Below are 19,095 nucleotides of genomic sequence, written 5' to 3'. Positions count from 1 at the left end.
CTGCTTTGTTTTTGTTTGTTTCTTTAGGTTTGCTCTGGGTCATTCACTGACTCATCCACAGCCTCATCACAGGACGAAGACATGGACAATCTCTCAGAGCTGGGGAGACAAGAGGGATGGCAGAAGCAGCAGAGACCTGGGTCGGAGGGCCCTGCCTCCTCCAATCAGCAGGCTGGCCTGGGGCCTGCCACTCTCACCTTCTGAGTCTCGCCCAGCACCTTTAAGATGAGAGCAATGGCACCCGCCCAGCGGGCTGCCGTGGCATCCTGAATGTAACATATGTAAAGCATGTCGGAGAATGGCTTTCTACCCAGCTCCACTTTGCCAAACCCCGAAGGTCAGGCCAAATCTACGATTTCCCAGTATCAGCGAAAGAGCTACAGGCCTGTATTTTTCCACTGGGAAAAGAGAAACAAAAAGGTCTGTGGATAATTTAAGTACATCCGAGTTATAGTACTGATTCAGTTTAAGTGGAGGTCGGTGCTAGGTTAAACACCAACCTCATTTGGGTAGAATGTAAATGTGAGTACTCAGTGTACGTTACGTTTAAGTGAAGAAGAGCTAAAGGATGAGGGTTGCCCCAGGAGGAAGAGGTTCCATCTAGCTCTTGAATTACACCCCGATTCTTCAAGAATCTTCTTCACCTTCAAGACTACCACCAGGCACCAACAGGATCCCAAGCTCTTCCAAAATTTTAAACAAAGATGTGCAATGCAGTAATCATGACTGTCATTTGTTCTAACAATATTTAATAAGCACCTACTATACTCCAGGCTCTGGTAGCCGCTCAGGACTCAGGCACAGCCCTCCAAAGCGCTCACAGAGATTGAATAAAGAGGCACTTTTCTCAGGCTTAAAAAGGAAGAAAAGATTCATCAGCTATGGATCCTTCCCCTAAGGAATTTAGTTGAGTCTATGGAGAAAGAGAAAGCTGGGGTACAAATTAAGCTACAGAAGAAAGCCCCCAGAGTTTGGGGAAAAATGGAAGGTGATGCTGTGGTGACACTGGAAACCACCACATTCGAGGCAGAAAGAAGGGCATGAGCAAAGGTGCAGGAGCAGAAAATGCACAGAAGGGAAGAGAGCTTCTGAAACGGCTCCCTGGGTCCAGCAAACAGAACCCAAGCTATTTGATTTCAATTTTCACTCCATTTTTGCAGTTCTCTCCAGGTTTAAGTCTACTTTCTGTACCACTTTGAAGAGGGAATGGGAAGATGTAACAGGTGGCAAAGAAGCAGAATTTCATGGCAGAAGCAACTTACTGGCTTCAGGAACCCACGTAACCCAGCCCGATGCTGGATGACTGGACCACATCACCTCGACAATGGGCACCTCTGTCTCCTCATCCATAAAACAAATGGATTGGATAGGATTCCAGACTCTGCCAGCCCTAAAATGTTTGATTCTGAAAATTCTCCAGTACAAACTGGCCAGAGAAAAGATATCTTTCTTTGGAGCTTTCCCCCGGTCCATCTGGATGCCTGCACGCCCTTGTGTCTCTAATAGATTCCTGCATGGCCTCTTTCCCAACACATGACACTGATATTTAGCCCTGAAACACAAAGTAAGGAGTTTCTGCTTTCAAGTGCTGTTTGATACCTAGGAGTCCTGGTGTGGAGAAGAATGTGTATGTCAGTGGAAAACCGAGATGCATTGTCTACTGAGAGCACACCTTCCCAGGCTCTCAGCTTGCCCTAGTCTGCAAGCTCTTTCACAGCTCTGTGATCAACAGCAGTGTAAACTAATCCTTGTCTGTACACGTGCACGTTCAGTCCCATCTTTAGAGGTCCAACCTATGCCCCGCCTCTACCTGGGAGCAAACCATTTTACCTCCCTTTGCACGTTCATTCCAGTATCCTGGACCCATCACTGTGTCTGTTCGCCATGTTCTCTTGTGAACATAGGACACAGTCTTGGGCCAGTCCCTACCAGTGTGGTCCTCAGATTTCTCACCATGAAATGGGAAGTCCAAGTGGAGCCCAGGTCTGGATGGGTTATAAAAGCCCTTTCAGCTCCGGCATCTGATACTGTAGACCCACTACGGGCTCACACAGTACTTGATACAAACACTACTTGTACTTCAGTTTTTTCCTTCTTTTATTTTTTCTAAAGGTATGTGTGTTAGTTTGTTGGGGCTGCCTAACAAAAGATCACATCCTGGATGGGTTAAATGACAGAAATTTATTTTCTCACAGTTCTGGAGGCTAGAAGTCCAAGATCAAAGTGTTGGCAGTGCTGACTCCCTCTGTGGACCATGAGGGAAGGATCTGTTCTAAGCCTTTCTGCTTGGCTGGTAGATGGGTTTCTTCTCGCTGTGTCTTTACAAGATTCTCCCTCTGCTAGTGCCTGTATCCCAATTCTTCTTCTTTTCAGGGTACCAGTCATAATGGACTAGAGCCCACCCTAATGACCACATTTTAATTTAAGTATCTCTTTAAAGACCTCGTCTCCAAATACAGTCTTATTCTGAGGTATTGAGGGTTAGGACTTCACAATGAACATTTGGGGTGAAATTATTCAGCCCATTACAGTGGGATGAAACAAAAATGAGTACACCACTTTGCTTCAGAGTGTGCATGGCGTTTGTGACTAGACAACAGCTGAAAGAGATGGGTCCACATCACCATACCCTCTGATAGAAGAGGTTAATGGACTTGCTGGCTGTGAGGACTCAAAACTTATCACTCCTTAAACAGTAATAAGGCCCTTCTGACTGCTTTTCTAGGCTCCTCATGTCCCCTGCCCTGTCTCACCATGCCGTACACAGCTCCCTGAATGGAACAGCTCTCCAATCAAGGGGTACACAATTTAGTGAATCAAAATACAAGATACCCAATTACATTTGAATTTCAGATAGACAATGAATTATTTTTTGGGATAAGTATGCCCTATGCAATATTTGAGACATATTTATACTAAAACAAATTACTTGTTGTTAATCTGAAATTCAAATTTAACCAAGTGCCCTATATTTTATCTGGCAATGCTACTCCAGTTCTTCATGGACATACACATGCTGCTGTGCTTAGAGCTCTCGCTGGTCACCTCCACGCACTTTACATGGCTACACTGATCGATTATCATCGCCTCTTGTTAGGGACTGGATGTTTGTACCCTACTCCCAAATGTGTATGTTGCAGCCTTAACACCCAGTGTGGCTGTATTCAGAGATGAGGCCTCTCAAGAAGTAGTTAAGGTTAAATGAGACCCTGATCTGATAGGAATAGTGTCTTTAGAAGAATGAGAAGAAGCATCAGAGAGCTCACTCTGTCCCTCTTTCCCCACCTGCACTCAAAAAGGGTGTTGTGTAAGCACTCAGAGAGATGACCTGCAATCCAAGAATCCAAGAGGACTCAAGAAGAAAGCTAGCTTGTCAGCATCTTGATATTGAACTTCTTAGCCTCCAGAAATGTGAGAAAATAAATTTCTGTGATAAGAAATGTATCTGTGATATTTTGTTACACAGCCTTAACAGACGAACACACTCCTTAAGATAGCTCACCTGGGACTAGTACAACACACAGTTACTATCTCACTACTTGTTGAGTGAATGACAAGTCTAATCACTTTGGATCTTTCTGAGCACAACAGTTACCCACCTTCTCTCCTAGGAATGAATCTGTTTTAACTTGTCTCTACTGAAACCTGTCATAACACATTACCCAGTATTGTCAGTGCCTGCTCATCCGTTTGCCTACCACCAGGGATCCTGGAAGACAGGGATGATGTGTCATCCATTCATTGTTATGCCTCTAACATTAAACAAGGAACCTCCCACACTGAATTCTCACAATTTCCAATGGCACACACACACAAAAATGACATATAATAAAATGTGATATTATTCAAAGTGCTTAGGATTTGGAATTTTGACAGTTCTAAGGGGACTGAAATCTGCTTCTAAACACCTCCTTCAAGTTTCCCACTTCAAATCTTCTCCAAGGTTTTGCCCCATTTGGAGACAATCCACCTATCTGAGTACACATGTCCGGGCACTGCTGGGATGAGATCAAATGCTTCCTGTCAGAGCTGGGTCTCAACAGCCCTTGGAGGGCTCTCAGTGACCCCTAGAGCCGGTGTGAAAGTGGACCAGCAGCCGGATGGCTTCATGTTTCCACATTCTTTCAGCTTGTTTTCTTACTGTGGCAGATACCAAGAGCATCCCAAATCCTCAAGAGAGATGGAATTTCATAAAAATCCTTGTTACTTTTGCAAAGCAGAAGATACGAACTCTTGAGCTCAATGAAGAAAGAAGATTTGAAACATATACCAAAGGTTTTCAAGCTATCTATAATACAATTAAAAAAAAATACACAAATGAATGGTGAGTTTTTTTTTTTTCCAACGTTCAGTCCCACCTGGGGACAAAAGTGCCACACATAGCCACCTCTGAAGATTAAGACAGGTCAGGGATCACAGAGTTGTGGCCACACAAACAGATTATTCTGTTTCCTGAGACATCATTTATGTTGCAGCTGCCTCCTTGAAAGAGGATCATGAATCACATTGTTCTTCTTTCTTCCATTTGATCCGACACAATGTAAACAAGCAACATTGAATGGGAAAGGAAACATTTCAGGCAAATGATCTCAGTACAGTGGGGACTGCTTACCTTGCACAGCCAATGAGCTTGCTCCCTAGCAAGGTCTCATACTAGAAAGAAGCAGTCTTGGGAGTGAATACGTTTGGATAAATGAATCAGAAACAATTATTTAACACCGATGACATGACAGGCATTGTGGTTTATCTTTCTCCGTGTGCGATCTCATTTTGCCCAGCCACCCCGGGTGGAAGTGACAGAGGTAGTACTTTCGATAAATTGTGACGAGAAAATATGCCCAAAATCACTTGATAAAGGGACAAAGTCAGCACTGAATTCCTGTCTCTTTGACTCTAAGTAATTATTCACTCAGTGCACATTTTGTTGTAATCAGCTATGCAAATGATCAATAACTTGGAACAAAAGAATGAATGAGTTACCTTATTTGATCTTATTTGATTATTTTTGAATTAATAAAATGGAGATACAAAAATGTTAAAAAAAAAAAACTTACCTATTTTAACAAGTCTCAAAAGGTGGTGTTTCGATCTTTTCTCTCTTATAAAGAAATTGAAAGATGAGAGGAGTCAAGTTTTAAGATATAAACGAATATGATGAGGATGAGATGTCAATAAAATATTACAAAGCACCACCACTTGAGATACGTTACTTTTGGACAAAAAAATAATAATAACATTCCTTAAAAGTATTTATAAAAGACTTTCCTTAAGGAATCACAGACCAATTTGGTGTCAACAGACAGCTCACTGACAAAGAGAAAAAAGTATAGATCAAGATGCTGAGAAAGATACCTCTCTAAACAAATGGCCACCAAAGAAATGGAATATTTGGTTTGGATTCAATAGCAGTGGTAACCGTGGCAAAACTACTATAGTAGGACACATCTTGAATATGTGTGACATCTTTCTTCAGAGTGCTTCATGCAAAATTGATCAGTTTAGGGGAAAATTTTGGAGTGTAGCTGAGCAGTAAAGACCCTGAGTTACACAATAGATGTATGTGAGTTTACATTCCAACTCTGCCAAATACCACATGTAGATCTTGAGAAACTCACCCACCTCTCTGAGCTCCAAGGAGCGGGCATAATAATTACACTTACTTTATTTAATGTTATGGCAATTTAATGAGATAATCTTTGCAAAGCACATAAACAATACCAGATGTATAATATACTTGGAATAAGCAGAAAGGATAAAATTATTAAATGAAAACAAAATTTAAAAAAAGAACATATTTATATCAGGGCATAAAATATTCCTAGTTCATTCAGGCTAATAACATCACAATTGTAGTTGACTTCTGATGTTGAAATTAGGATACTTTGACCTATTTTCCTTATTAATAACCTAAACTTATTTTGCCAAGAACATTATTATTAATCAAGGAAACTGATAAATATCCAATCATAGAGCCATCAATCATAGTTGTAAAGCAGCACTATGACATTTGTAGAGGGAGGGGGCTAATACCGCCAGCAATGGAGCAATGAAGTGTCAGGGAGAAAGCACTGAATTAAGAATTAGCATAATTTGGGTCAAACTTTCACTCAAGTAACATTGTCTCTCTGAGTCTTAGATTCCTCATCCGGGTACAAGTGGCTTGGGCAAAATTTTATGTATGGTTGCTTCCATTTCTCAAATGGAAGTTATTACCACTTTAGTGTTGCTTTAGTAATACCATACAAGTATTAGTAACAATTATTATTATAAATAATTTGAGGTCTACTCCTTCCTGAATCACTGCTTCAGTCATTAAATCCAATTACCTCATTATCTAAATTCACAGGGATTATAACCCTGGAAGGCACATACAAGAATGGCTTTGAAGAAACCAATGTGTCGCCTCATGTATTCATAAAATAATCAAAAGTGTTGAGGCCATATGGTAAAAGGTCCAAGGTTTGCTGCCTCCTTTTTCCAGTCTTGCATTTGACTCCCATTTCTAGTCTACATTTTGGAGTATTTATTTACCTTGAGCTTAGATGAGATTCTGCAGTCCCTGAAGGGGATGTGGCGAGATTCAGCTCTGAAGAGGGACTTGGGAGAAAACCAAATTTCATGCCTGTTGGCATTGGGAAGACCGTCGATCTATCAGTTGGGAAGTTTCTTGCAAAAAGTATAAACAGAGAGTTAGAGGGTGGCCGAGTATCTGACTTCCCCTCTGACTTGAAGCTCTCAGCACCTCCAGCTCACCATCTGCAAGACAGATCACCAGCATGCAACAGACCATTTATTCTGATGACCTCGTTTCACTGATGTAGAAATTGAAGCCCCGAAAGTGAAGAAATGTGCCCAAGGTCACAGAATGAGTTAGCGTGGTTCCCAATCAGAGACCACACTCTCAGCCACCCCTTTCCTTCTTTTAAATCAAGCATGAGTTTGTGACAAGGGAGAATTTGGATAATTGTAAATAACAGGGCACTGTTCCATCACCTTGCCGTGTCTCAGCCACACCATGAATTCAGTTCGCTGGAGAGGAGAGATCATGGGCTTCGCTTTCGAGAAGAGCTTAGCTGAATCCCTTGTTTCTTGTTGAATAGCTGTGTATGTGTTTTCTGGGGTTTTTTTGTGGTTTTTTTTTTTCCCGGGGTGGGGGTTTTTTATTTTTGTTTTTCTAGCTTGTGGGTTACCCTCTCTTTCCTTCTTTGTAAAACAAGGCTAGTAAGATCTAGTTCATGAAAGAGCTTCTATGTTAAAAGGAAATGTGATAACATGTCCTAAGGAGTAGAGCACGGTGCCTGCCACTTAGTGAGGACACTAAAAAAAAAAAAAAATCCTCTTCTTTCAGGATGGACAAGTTGGGGGCTTCTGGTATGCAGACAGTTTTTTTTTTCTTGACAAAGGTGGTGATATGGGAGTTTGCTCTGTGATTATTTCTAAATTGTACCTATGCACTTTCTGTATTTAAGATAAATCTCACGATTTAGAAAAAAATGAATAGACCTTAAATGGTTACCCAGATCATATTATCTTCAGTTCTTGTTTCTAAAAAAAAAAAAAAAAACTCTTGTAAACAAAACAAAAATCCAAAAAAGATAAAGTAGTTGATCAAATCATCCATCTGAACTAGGAATTCAGCCTCACTGAAAACTTTTAAAGCTATACCAGAAGAGAGAAGTGTCAGTTCCTAAAATCTTACTGGTTAGTCCTGTTGTGAAATAAAGAATATCTGACACACAAAAAAATTCCTTTTCTTCTCCTGTGTCTCCACCGAGGCTGTGATAACCACACTTCACTCCCCAACATGCAGGCATTTTTTATAGAATGCCCAGAGATATTTCATACCAATGCTGTTTTTCCAAAATTTATTTCTTCAGTCACATGGCAGAAGGATGCCTACTGAAAACGCTTTGCCAGGGAATGAAAAAGGAATTCTAAAAAATCATGATTCTGAGACTTCCAGCTACAGGGGACAGATAAAACACACACCTACACCCACAAACACACTAGACAGACACCTTTACTTTCATCCCCTTCTCCCAACCCACACTTTCCCCTCAAGAGAAACAAAACACTAAAGGGATAGGTCAATTATTTCTAAAGGCATAAATTCATAAGGACTGAGAGGAAAGAATAGCAGAACAATTTTGGAAGCTGGAGAGCCGATGTCTGGGTTGTAGTAACTAACTTAGCAGACCCACAAAAATAGATTCTTAAGCTGGCAGTGAGAGAAGCCAAGAAGCAAGCTGATTTACACCTCAGAGTTCCCCAGAGGCTCAGAAACTGGCAGCATCATATATATACGTACCTCTGAGGATGGGAGAGAAGTGAGGCACAACGCAAGAGGAACGATTGAAACCCCATTGAAATGTCATCAGATGACTAGAGCTCTCGCTAGTGCAAACAGCATCCCACTCATCCAGGGAGAAAGGGGGCTTTTCCCCAGTAGAAGGTAAAACAAAGTGTCCCTGGGCAGATGGAAGTCAGGCGCCTCTGGACACAAAGATGGGCGTGCCCCAGTGAAAACAGGAAAACAAGTGAACTTTTACATACTCAGTGTTGAGACATGGAGACTTCCCTGCCCTCGCCCTGCTCCAAGATTGCAGAGTGCTGGCAGCCAGACTTGTGCTGCAGAGATTGAAAGAATCCTCTGTAGAGATTTGGACTCTTAAAGACCAGTAGTGCTGGCTTCAGGGGTTCGCCAATGAAAACTGCCAGCTAAGTCTCCCTGGTGAAAGCACTGACTGATGCACAGAAACTGCTAATCAGATATTAGTGGCCATCCTTATAAACTGGGACTCAGCCAGGGTCACCTGACATTGTAAAAGCTTCGGATATAAAAGTCAAAGACAAGAGCGAGAGCGAGAGAGAGAGGAGAAGAAGAAATTAGAAGAAAGAGAAATTGCACAGAAAAAAGAGAACTTAAAACCCTATCAGTGTTATCTTCCAAGGTATAAAAGAATATATGAAATCTAGAAAACAAGAACAGGAAACTATGAAACAGGAACTCTCAAAAAGCAACCCAAGAGTTCTTACAACTATAAGAAATATGAAAGAATAGAGAGGAATAAGAGAAAATGTGAGAGAAGAAATCAGAAAAATAAGAGAAGCCTTTGAAGATAAAATTCAGTAAGCCTCATAAAAAGTAGACCAGAATAATAGAAATGGAAAATGGATAAAACCAACAAACAAACAAAAAAATGTGCCAGATCCAAGAGATTCAATATATTAGGAATTCCACTCAAAGAGAGTAACAAATTTGGAGATAAAGAATGAACCAAAGAAATAATTAAATAATTTCATAAATCTGAAGCATGTGAGGTTTTTGTTTTAAAGGACATAGTGTAATGCATAGAAACAAACCTACCTCAAGACATACCACCAAGAAGTTGCAGAACATTGGAGGGAAACAAAAAATTTCACAAGCTTCCAGACAAGGGACCAAGTGTTACAGAGCAGGGGATAAACTTTAGATATAGGATCAAGAATCAGTATAAAACTGTACTTCTCAACAGCAACACAGGAATCTAGAAGAAAATGGAAAAACATTAAAAAATTTAAGGGAAAATTTTGTCCTCTAATACTGTTATACACAATCTATTGATTTCATATGAAGACACAACAAGATATTTTCAGACAGGCAAGGTCTTAAAATTTCTCATCTTGTATTCTTTCTCAGAAATCTCCTGGCAGATTTGATCTGCTTTAGTTGAAAAAGGATGTAAACCAAGGAAGAGGATACAGTGAGATCCAGGATCCAAATAGGTGACCTCAACACAGGAGAGGAAAAATATCAATCCCCCTGAGGTTGTCTGTACAGCAGACCCAGAGAGGGGACACGCCCAGGAGAGGCAGGTAAGAAGAGAATACTCTAAGAAAATGACATTTTTTTTAAAATGTCTAGGGTATTTGTGTGTATCCAAAGGAGATTTACACAACTGGCAGGGGTTCTGAGTTGAATTAATCATCAGTACATAGAAAATAAGCAAATGAAACAAAAAGAAAAAAAATCAACTTCATGGGTAAATATTTTGCAGGAAAGTAAAGACAACCACATTGTATGATATGGGTCAACTAAGAATAACGTATACGTAGTAATAATAATGTAATCCTGAGTATTGAATGAAACAAAGTTGCTCACTAAGTACAGAGGGAAGATAAAGCAATGGGAAATATGCAAAAGAGTAAGAGAAAAAGAGAGAGGAATAGTGATGGGGTGGCGGATAAAAGAAGACAAAATCCCATTTTCTATATTGGAAATTCAACATATAACATTTAAAACAGAAAGATCTAAAAGTATAATCATGACATTTAAAGAGATGGATGCAAATAATTAAGTAAAAAGATTACAAGCAGTTGCCTCTGGGAAGAAGATTCTGTCTAGGGTGGGGCAGGACCACTATTTTTTTTAAAAAAGTCTTATATAAATATTAGCCTTTTCAGACACATACATGTTAATTTTTGATAAAAGTAAAAATTATATTAAAATCTCATGTTTTCTAAGCTTCCTCTCCAAGACTTTTGCCATCTCTATTAATTGTAATACATTAATCACTTTTTTTTAAAAAATTGCCTCATTTCGAGAACAAAAATATACATCTAATCACTAAGTCTGACACTCTGTTTCATATGTTCCTTCCAATGCACATTAAATTTAAACCCTCAGCACTGAAATGAGCAGATGTTCGTCCATGTACCACCTGGAATTGTCTTGCTTTATGGTTGCCCACCTGTGCACCCCGCACCTTGAAAGCGCTTCGAGCAGGATCGCTCATACAGGCAAGTCACTGCTGCCTACTCACCACTAGAGGGAACTGTTGATCTTCTTACTAGCTTGTCGCGGTCCAGCGGGGAACAGCTTCTTCAGGCAGCGGGTTGGGCATTAATAAAGCCATGGCTGTGTCCTTTTTCCCTTCCTGGAGTGTAAAATACCTGAACCTGAGGGGACCTTGGTGTGCATCTAGGTCAAGTCTCTGACCTCTCCCTTTCTACACTTAGACCGAGGCCCGGAGATGAACGGTGCTTTCTTAGGTCGTGGGATAAGGCTGTAAGAAAGTCAGTGCTAAAGCCAGGTTTCTTATTTACCCAAACCGGACAGATCAGGAATCAAACAAGAGAGTAACTCAAAAGAAATTGCTTTTTAGTGCAAGATCACAGAGCTGGGGTTTGCTAATAAATATGAACACCTGTTGAATGTTTACCATGTGTCTGGACTTTAGATTCTTGATTCTTTATTCTTCATTCTTGTCCTGTGAAATAGGAACAATCATTATCCCTGTTCTTTGAATGAAACTAAAGCACAGAGAAGTTCAGTTACCTGCCCCAGATCGCACAGGTAGTAACTGGCAAAGCAGGGCGGTCATGGCTGACTACCCAAGGAAGACATGACATGTATCTGTTAACGTGGAGCGAGCTAGCTCTTCTCTCTGGCACAGTGGCCTCGCTCCAGTTTTTGCTTAGATGAGATGATTTGTCCCAGTACCTTCAGAGGCCTCAAGATTCCAGCCTGCTAAGCAGAGCTGCTTCAGGGTCCAATTTCTTTCTGTTCCCAATGCCTATCTCAGTGCTTAGCTCAGAGGACCGGCTCATTAAATGCTAGCTGAGTAAATAAATACAGTCCTAATTATGTCACAAACAAATCATTTGCGGAAACAACACACTCATGTCACATCTCATAATTCATAGAGTTTAAGAAAACTCCACAAAAGCTATCATTGTCCACTTGGTCTCTCTTAAAAGACTGTGGAGTTGATCCAACCAAATGCTTAATTCTTCCTGATTCCCACCCCCCGACACACACACACCCCTGCCAGTTTGTAGCACAGTTTTTCAGTCCATAAAACACAATCATGTCACCGTGTACACAGGCAGGCTCCTAAGCCCACTGCATTGTATCATTTCATGAGCCCACATGTCACCGCTTCACAAAACACCTGGAGTCCATGTCATTTATGGCTCAGGGCTGGCCAGGCCCTCATCCTCCCAGTTCATAGAACTTTGCGCTGGTTTAACTTCCCACTCCACAGAACCCTGGGGCTGAGGGAGGGGGAGGGCTCCTGTGCAAAGATGGAAACCTTGTTCAAAGAGAAGGGTTTCCTAATGGAGTTTACAGCTAGCAAAATCGCCTCTCAAGGATTGGACGTCTCTGCATGGAAGGAAAGCTTCTTCCATGAGGAATCCCTCCAGATTTTCAAACTCCCTGCTGGAAGATTTGGAGTCATTCAATACAATTCTAGAAGTTTGAGGAGTTGAAATGCCTCTGCCTTGCACCCCTCTAATCCATCGTCCCCATTCTTTTTTTTAACTCTGAGTTTTACTGGTGTGCGGTCCCTTTACAACGTCAGTTTCAGGTATTAACGTTGACCTCTTTCAGTGCACAGTTCTGTGAATCGTAACACACACATGGGTTCTTGTAACCCTCGCCATAATCAAGATAGCACAATCCCATCACCCACCCCCAAACTGATCATTTTTAACAGACATATCCTCTCCACTTCCCTGTCAAACACTGATTTATTCTCCATCACTACAATTTGGGTTTTCTTGAGATGGTCATATAAATGTCGTCACACAGCATGTAAATTTGGGGACTGGCTTCTTCCACTCAGCATAATGCTTTTGAGATTCATTCAAATTGCTTTGTGCCTCCATAATTTATTATTTTTCATTGCTGGAAACGATTCCATTGTATGGATGTATCACAGTTTGCTTGTCCATTCACCCACTAGAAGCTATTTGACTTGTTTTCGGTTTGGAGCAGTTGTAAGCAGAGCTGTAGACGCTCATATGCAGGTTTCTGTGTGAACATAAGGTTTCATAACTCTAGGATAAATGCCTAGGAATAGAATTGCTGTGTCATACGATAAGTAAATTTTATCTTTAAAACAAATTGCCAAAGTGTTTTGCAGAATGACTACACCATACTGCATTTCTACCAGCAACATATGAGAATTCCAGGTTCCCTGCATCCTCTCCATAGCTTGAGTATTACCTGTATTTTTAAAGGTGTTCTAATAGTCATGTACCGTTTTCTCATGGTGATGTTAACTCACATTTCCCTCGTGGCTTATGATATTAAGCATCTTTTAATGTGCTTGTCTTCTGTATATCCCCTTTGGTTAAATGTCAGTGCAAATGTATTGACCACTATTAAATGGGTTTCTAGTTTCTTATTGTTGAGTTTTGATTTTTTAAATTATGTTCTGTACAAGTCATTCGTCAGATATGTGATTTTAAAATATTGTTTTCTAGTCTGTGACATGTTTTTCATTCTCTTATCTTTCAAAAAGTAATTTTAAAATCTTCAGTATCTCTAATTATCAAAGAAATGCAAATCAAAACTATAATGAGGTATCACCACACACCAGTCAGAATGGCCATCATTAAAAACTCCACAAATGATAAATGCTGGAGAGGGTGTGGAGGAAAGGGAACCCTCCTCCACTGTTGGTATGACTCTTCAGTATGAAGAGTCCCCAAAAAGCTTAGAAAAGACTTACCATATGATCCAGCAATCCCACTCCTAGGCACATATTCGAAAAGATACATGCACCCCAATGTTCATAGTAGCACTATATACAGTAGCCAAGACATGGAATGTTCATCAACAGATGACTGGATAAAAAAGCTGTGGTATATTTATACAATGGAATACTACTCAGCCATAAAAAATAAAATAATGCCATCTGCAGCAACATGGATGGACCTGGAGATCATCGTTCTAAGTGAAGTAAGCCAGAAAGAGAAAGAAGCCTACCGTATGACATCACTCATATGTGGAATCTAAAAAAAAATTTTTTAAAGACACAAATGAACTTATTTACAGAACAGAAACAGACTCACAGACATAGAAAACAGACTTACGGTTACCAGAGTGGGTGGGCAGGGAAGCGGGTAGAAAGGGATAAATTGAGAGTTCGAGATTTTCAGATACTATTATATATAAAATAAACAACAATTTTCTTCTGTATAGTACAGAAAACTATATTCAACATCTTGTAGCAACCTGTAATGAAAATGAATATGAAAAGGAATATATGTATGTTCATGTATGACTGAAACATCATGTTGTACACCAGAAATTGACACAACAATGTAAACTGACTATACTTCAATTTAAAAAAAAAAAATTTAAAAAACATTTTTGATAAATTTTAATTGATCACTTTTTAAAAACTATATGAATTGTGCTTTGGGGATAATAGCTAAGAATTTCCTGCTTAACCCTAGGTCACAGAGATTTTCAAAAATTTTTATTGCTTAATGTTTTACATTTAAATCTGTGCAGCATTTTGAGTTCATATTTGTATGAAGTGTGAGTTTAAGTTGAGGTTCATTATTTCACATGTGGTTGTTCAATTTTCCCCAAAACAATTACTAAAAAGGCTGTTGTTTCTCTATTGAATTGCCTTTGCATCTTTGTCAAAAATCAATTGGCTATGTGTGTACCTACTTACAGATTCTCTCATATTCCCTTGATTTATATATCAGTCCCTTCAATCCACCAGGTCACAGTCAGTACAGCTTTACAGTAAGTCTTAAAATCCATTATTAAGAGTACTCTTAACTTCATTCTACCATTTTCACAATTCTTGTTCATCTGCCTTTCTAAAAAATAATTTTAGAAACATTAAGAATGTCACCACCTCTAGATTTTTGGGGGGCATGCTCTTTATAAGCTTAAGGAAGCTCCCTTCTATTCTCAGTTGACTGAAAATTTTGATCATAAATGATGCTATATTTTGTTAAATGTTTTTTTCTGTATCTATTAATATGAGCATTTTTTTTTCTTTAAGTTGTTAATATGGTAGATAACATTGATTAATTTCCAAATATTGAATCAGGCTTACACTCCCTGGAAAAATCTCATTTGATAATCATGTATTATTTTTATATATTATTAGATTTGATTTGTTAATACCTTTTTGGATTTTTTTGTTTATGTACACGAAGGATTTTTTTGTATTATCTTTGTCTGGTTTTCATATCAGATTAATACCTGCCTCATAAAATTAGTAGTGTTCATTCCTCCTCTGTTGGCTAGAAGGGGTTGTCTAGAATTGGTATTTCTCCTTTACAGGTTTGGTAGAATTCTATCTGGAGCTGGAGATTTCTTTTTTTTGAAAAGTTCTTTAATACAAATCTAATTTATTTATAATTATGACACTGGGTTACCTATGTCATGTGGGGTGAGTTTTGGTACCTGTGGTTTCTGAGGAATAAGTCAGTTTCACCTAAGTTATGGAATTTATGTTCTGTTGAATTCTATAGAATTGTTAATAGAGTCCTTTATTATCCTTTTAATATTCATGAGCTCTGTAATGGTGCCTCAGTTTTCATTCCTGATTAGTAAGTTATGTTTTTCTTTTTTGGTCTTGATAGAGATATATCAACTTTATTGATCTTTTTTTTTAAAAAAAAAAAACAGGTTTTTATCTGATTTTATCTACTGTTTTTTTTCTGTTTAAAATTTCATTGATTTCTGTCCTTTTCTTTTTTATGTTCTTTCTTCTCCTTGTTTGGGTGCATTTTGCTTGTCTTTTTTTAGTTGTTTAAGAAGGGAACTTAGATTATTGATTTGCGATTATTAATTATCTTCCTTCTTTTCTAATTTTTAAACAGTTAATGCTGTGAATTTTTCTCTGTGAACTACTTTAACTACATCCGACAAATTTTGGTAAAATTGTATTTTTATTTTTATTCGATTCAAAATATTGCCTTAATTACTTTGGGACTTCTTCTCTGACCATGGATTATTTAGAAGCACATTGTTTAATTTTTAAATGTTTAGAAAGTCATATAATCTCTGCTATTAAGTTCTAGTTTAATCTACTATGGTGAAAGAAGAAACTTTGTATGATTTCAGGTATTTTGAATTTTCTGAGGAATAAGTCAGTTTCACCTAAGTTATGGAATTTATGTTCTGTTGAATTCAAAATTCAAAATACTTTGTTTTGCAACCCAAGATATGTACTACCTTGGTGAATGTTCTGTGTCTACTTGAAGAGAATATATATTCTTCTGTTTTGGGTTAGAGAGTGCTATGAGCATTAAAAAAAAAAAAAAAAAAAAAAGAAGACCCAGAACACCAATATCAGTACTGATGCTCTTATTCAGTTATTCTATATCCTGGTTGACTTTTTGTCTGCTAACTCTGTTGATTACTAAAAGCAGAGGTTGAATTATGGAAAGAATAGTTATATACCCAAATATAATCGTGGCTAGGTATACTTTTCCTTTCAGTTCTGTCAAATTTTATTTCTGAAAATTTGAATCTCTGTTGTAAGGACCTTTTTCACACATTCAAGATTTTTATGTCTTTTTGGTGAATTTACTTTGTTTTCATTACGTAGTATCTCACTTTATCACTGACAGTGTTTGCTCTGAAGCTTATTTTTTCTGATATCAATATAGCTAGATATTAGCTCTTTCTTTTAATTTTTGCATGGCATATCTTCCCCTTCTTCCATTTTTATCTCACCTTTATTATTATGTTTGAAGTGAATTTTATATAAACCGAATATGGTGGTTGTTTCTTTGTCTGCAAAACTTTCTTTAATGATTATTTTAAAGTAGGCTTGCTGGCAACAAATTCTCTTAGTCCTACTTCATTGGAAGATGACTTAATTTCACATCATTTCTGCATTTGATCATCATTTTCACTTGATAGAGGATTCTGGGTAAACTATTATTCTCTTTCAACCTTTTAATTTTTTGGTTTATTTTTATTTTATTTATTTATTTATTTATTTATTTATTTACTTACTTACTTATTTTGGTGGGGGGAGGTAATTAGCTTTGTTTGTTTGTTTTTTAGAGGAGGCACGGGGGACTGAACCCGGGACATGGTGCATGCTAAGCATGTGCTCTACTGCTTGAGCTGTACCTTCCCCCTCTTTCAACCTTTTAAAAGTGTCGTTTCACTTCTCATGAAACTTTCTCATGAAAAAATTTGTAGCTGTTGAAATTATTTCCCTAAGTAGTGCATCATTTTTCTGTGTCTTCAAAATTTTTTTCTTTGCTTTTCATCTCCAGGAGCTTGATTATCGTGTGTCTGAGTGTGGACTTCTTTGGTTTTTTGTTGTTGTTATTTGGTTTTTTGTTTGTTTGTTTGTTTATTTGTTTGAGATTTGCTCAACTTTTGAATCTGTAAGTTTATGGTTTTGCCAGATTCTAGAAGTTTCTACCTTTATGTCTTCAAATATTTCTTCTGCACACTATTTCTCATCTCCTGAAGCTTTTATCCCATAAATTTTGCATATTTTGGTATTGTACCACAGGTCCCTGAGAAACTGTTCATTTTTTAAAAAAACCTTTCTTCCTTGTGCTCCTCACATTGAAAAATTTCTATTGATCTACTTCAGGTTTATCGATTCCTTCCTCTGTCCCCTCCATTCTGCTTTTGAGCCTATTCTACACTTTTACTTTGGTTAATAAGCTTTCCTGTTTTAAATTTCTATTTGGCTTTTCTTTGTATCTTTTATTTCTTTGCTGAGACTTTCTACCTTCCCACTTGTTTCACGAGTGTTCACCTTAACTTGGTGAAGCATTTTCAACATAGCCGTTTTAAAGCCTGGCAGACACTTCCAACATCTACTTTAGCATCTGTTGACCCCCGGGTGCCCTGTGAGCTGATGTTGTCTTTCTTATATTAAGTAATTGGTGGGAGGTAGTATTCTGAATATTTTAAATATTATGTTGTAATTGCTGGATCTTATTTAAATCATATGAAAATTTTAAATATTTTTTGTTTTAGCATGTCTATGCAGACATAGCTTGGAATGTGCCCAGGAGTTCACAAACAAGAGTTAGAGTCGTTTTCTGGAACTGTTCCTCTCTGAAATCTTCTCAGAACTTTCTGTAACTCCCCTTGTCGGTCCTCCAGCCTCACAGCTGAGGCTTTATCTACTCTGCTCTCCTATAGTAGTTTGACAGGCACGGTGTCCCAGGTTCAATCCCTAGCACCTCTTCCAAATAGAAATAAATGAATAAATCCAATTACCACCCTCTCCCCATAAAACAAACAAAACAAGCCAAACATGTGCTTTGATATTAAAAAAAAAAAAAATGTGGCAACTCACATGTCTGGGGTCAAGATGTGAAGGACAGAAAGAGAGAATAAAAAAATGAGGTTTTCTCTACCTTCTTGGAAGCATATCTTGTCTGACCAAAAAGGAAGATTACACTTCTTCAGAATTTTAGGTATTTGCTGCCATATGAGAGAATTAATATTTTTAATGGAGTGTTTAGCCCATTCTTTCTGGCCATCAAGAAGTTAGTTTTCAGTACTTGAGCCAGATCAAGAGTGCTTCTCCTGGAGTTCTCTCTGCCCACACCAGTCCCCACTTCCAAGTCCTGAGCTGTGTTGCATAGCTGTGTGTGGCTGGGGGATAGTTGAGTGAAAAGTAATTAAAAATCTCACTGATGGTTCAGTGGTACTTTGAATTCTGGTCTTCTCCCTCAACCTTCTGCACCTATTTAATTCTTAGAGTCTAAGGAGAAACAAAAACAAAAACAAACAAACAAAAAAACCCCAAAACTTCCCCATGCATTCTGTCCAGGTTCCACAGTTGCATTCCACGGGATAGCAAGTGTGGAGTATGCCTACTCCGTCTTACTCATATCTGAAACTCTTGCATTGCTTTTAAAAAAATTACTTCCTGTAAGGCCTTTCAAAATGTCCTTCTATATCTAGCCTTTGCTTACTTCTCTAGCCCTTATCCTTACGAAATTTCAGTCAAATCAAGCTGCTTGCTCTTTCCTACACTGTTGCCATATTGCACAAATCCAGATACACAGAATAAAATGCTAACAGGACTTCTTGAAATTGTGAAGCACAGAAGCTGTGCAATTTCATCAAGTTTTGACGCTTGTCCTCCCTCATCCTTGTTTGTCTGGTTAACTCCTTAGACTTTAAGACTTAGATCAAGCTTTGGCTTGAGGTTGAGTTAGGTGTTAATCTTCTGTTTACACTCTCAGTGCTCTGGACTGACTGCTTAAGAATGCTTATCTGATTAGCTGTGATTTCTCGTAAGGAATGTGTCTTTTTTTTTTTAATCTGTGTATTTCTAGTATCTAGAAGAAAGTGGGTGTTTC

Source organism: Camelus bactrianus, chromosome 2 (genome assembly GCF_048773025.1).
Source record: "Camelus bactrianus isolate YW-2024 breed Bactrian camel chromosome 2, ASM4877302v1, whole genome shotgun sequence".
In the NCBI taxonomy this organism is placed as follows: Eukaryota; Metazoa; Chordata; class Mammalia; order Artiodactyla; family Camelidae; genus Camelus; species Camelus bactrianus.
This window is presented reverse-complemented; position numbering follows the sequence as displayed.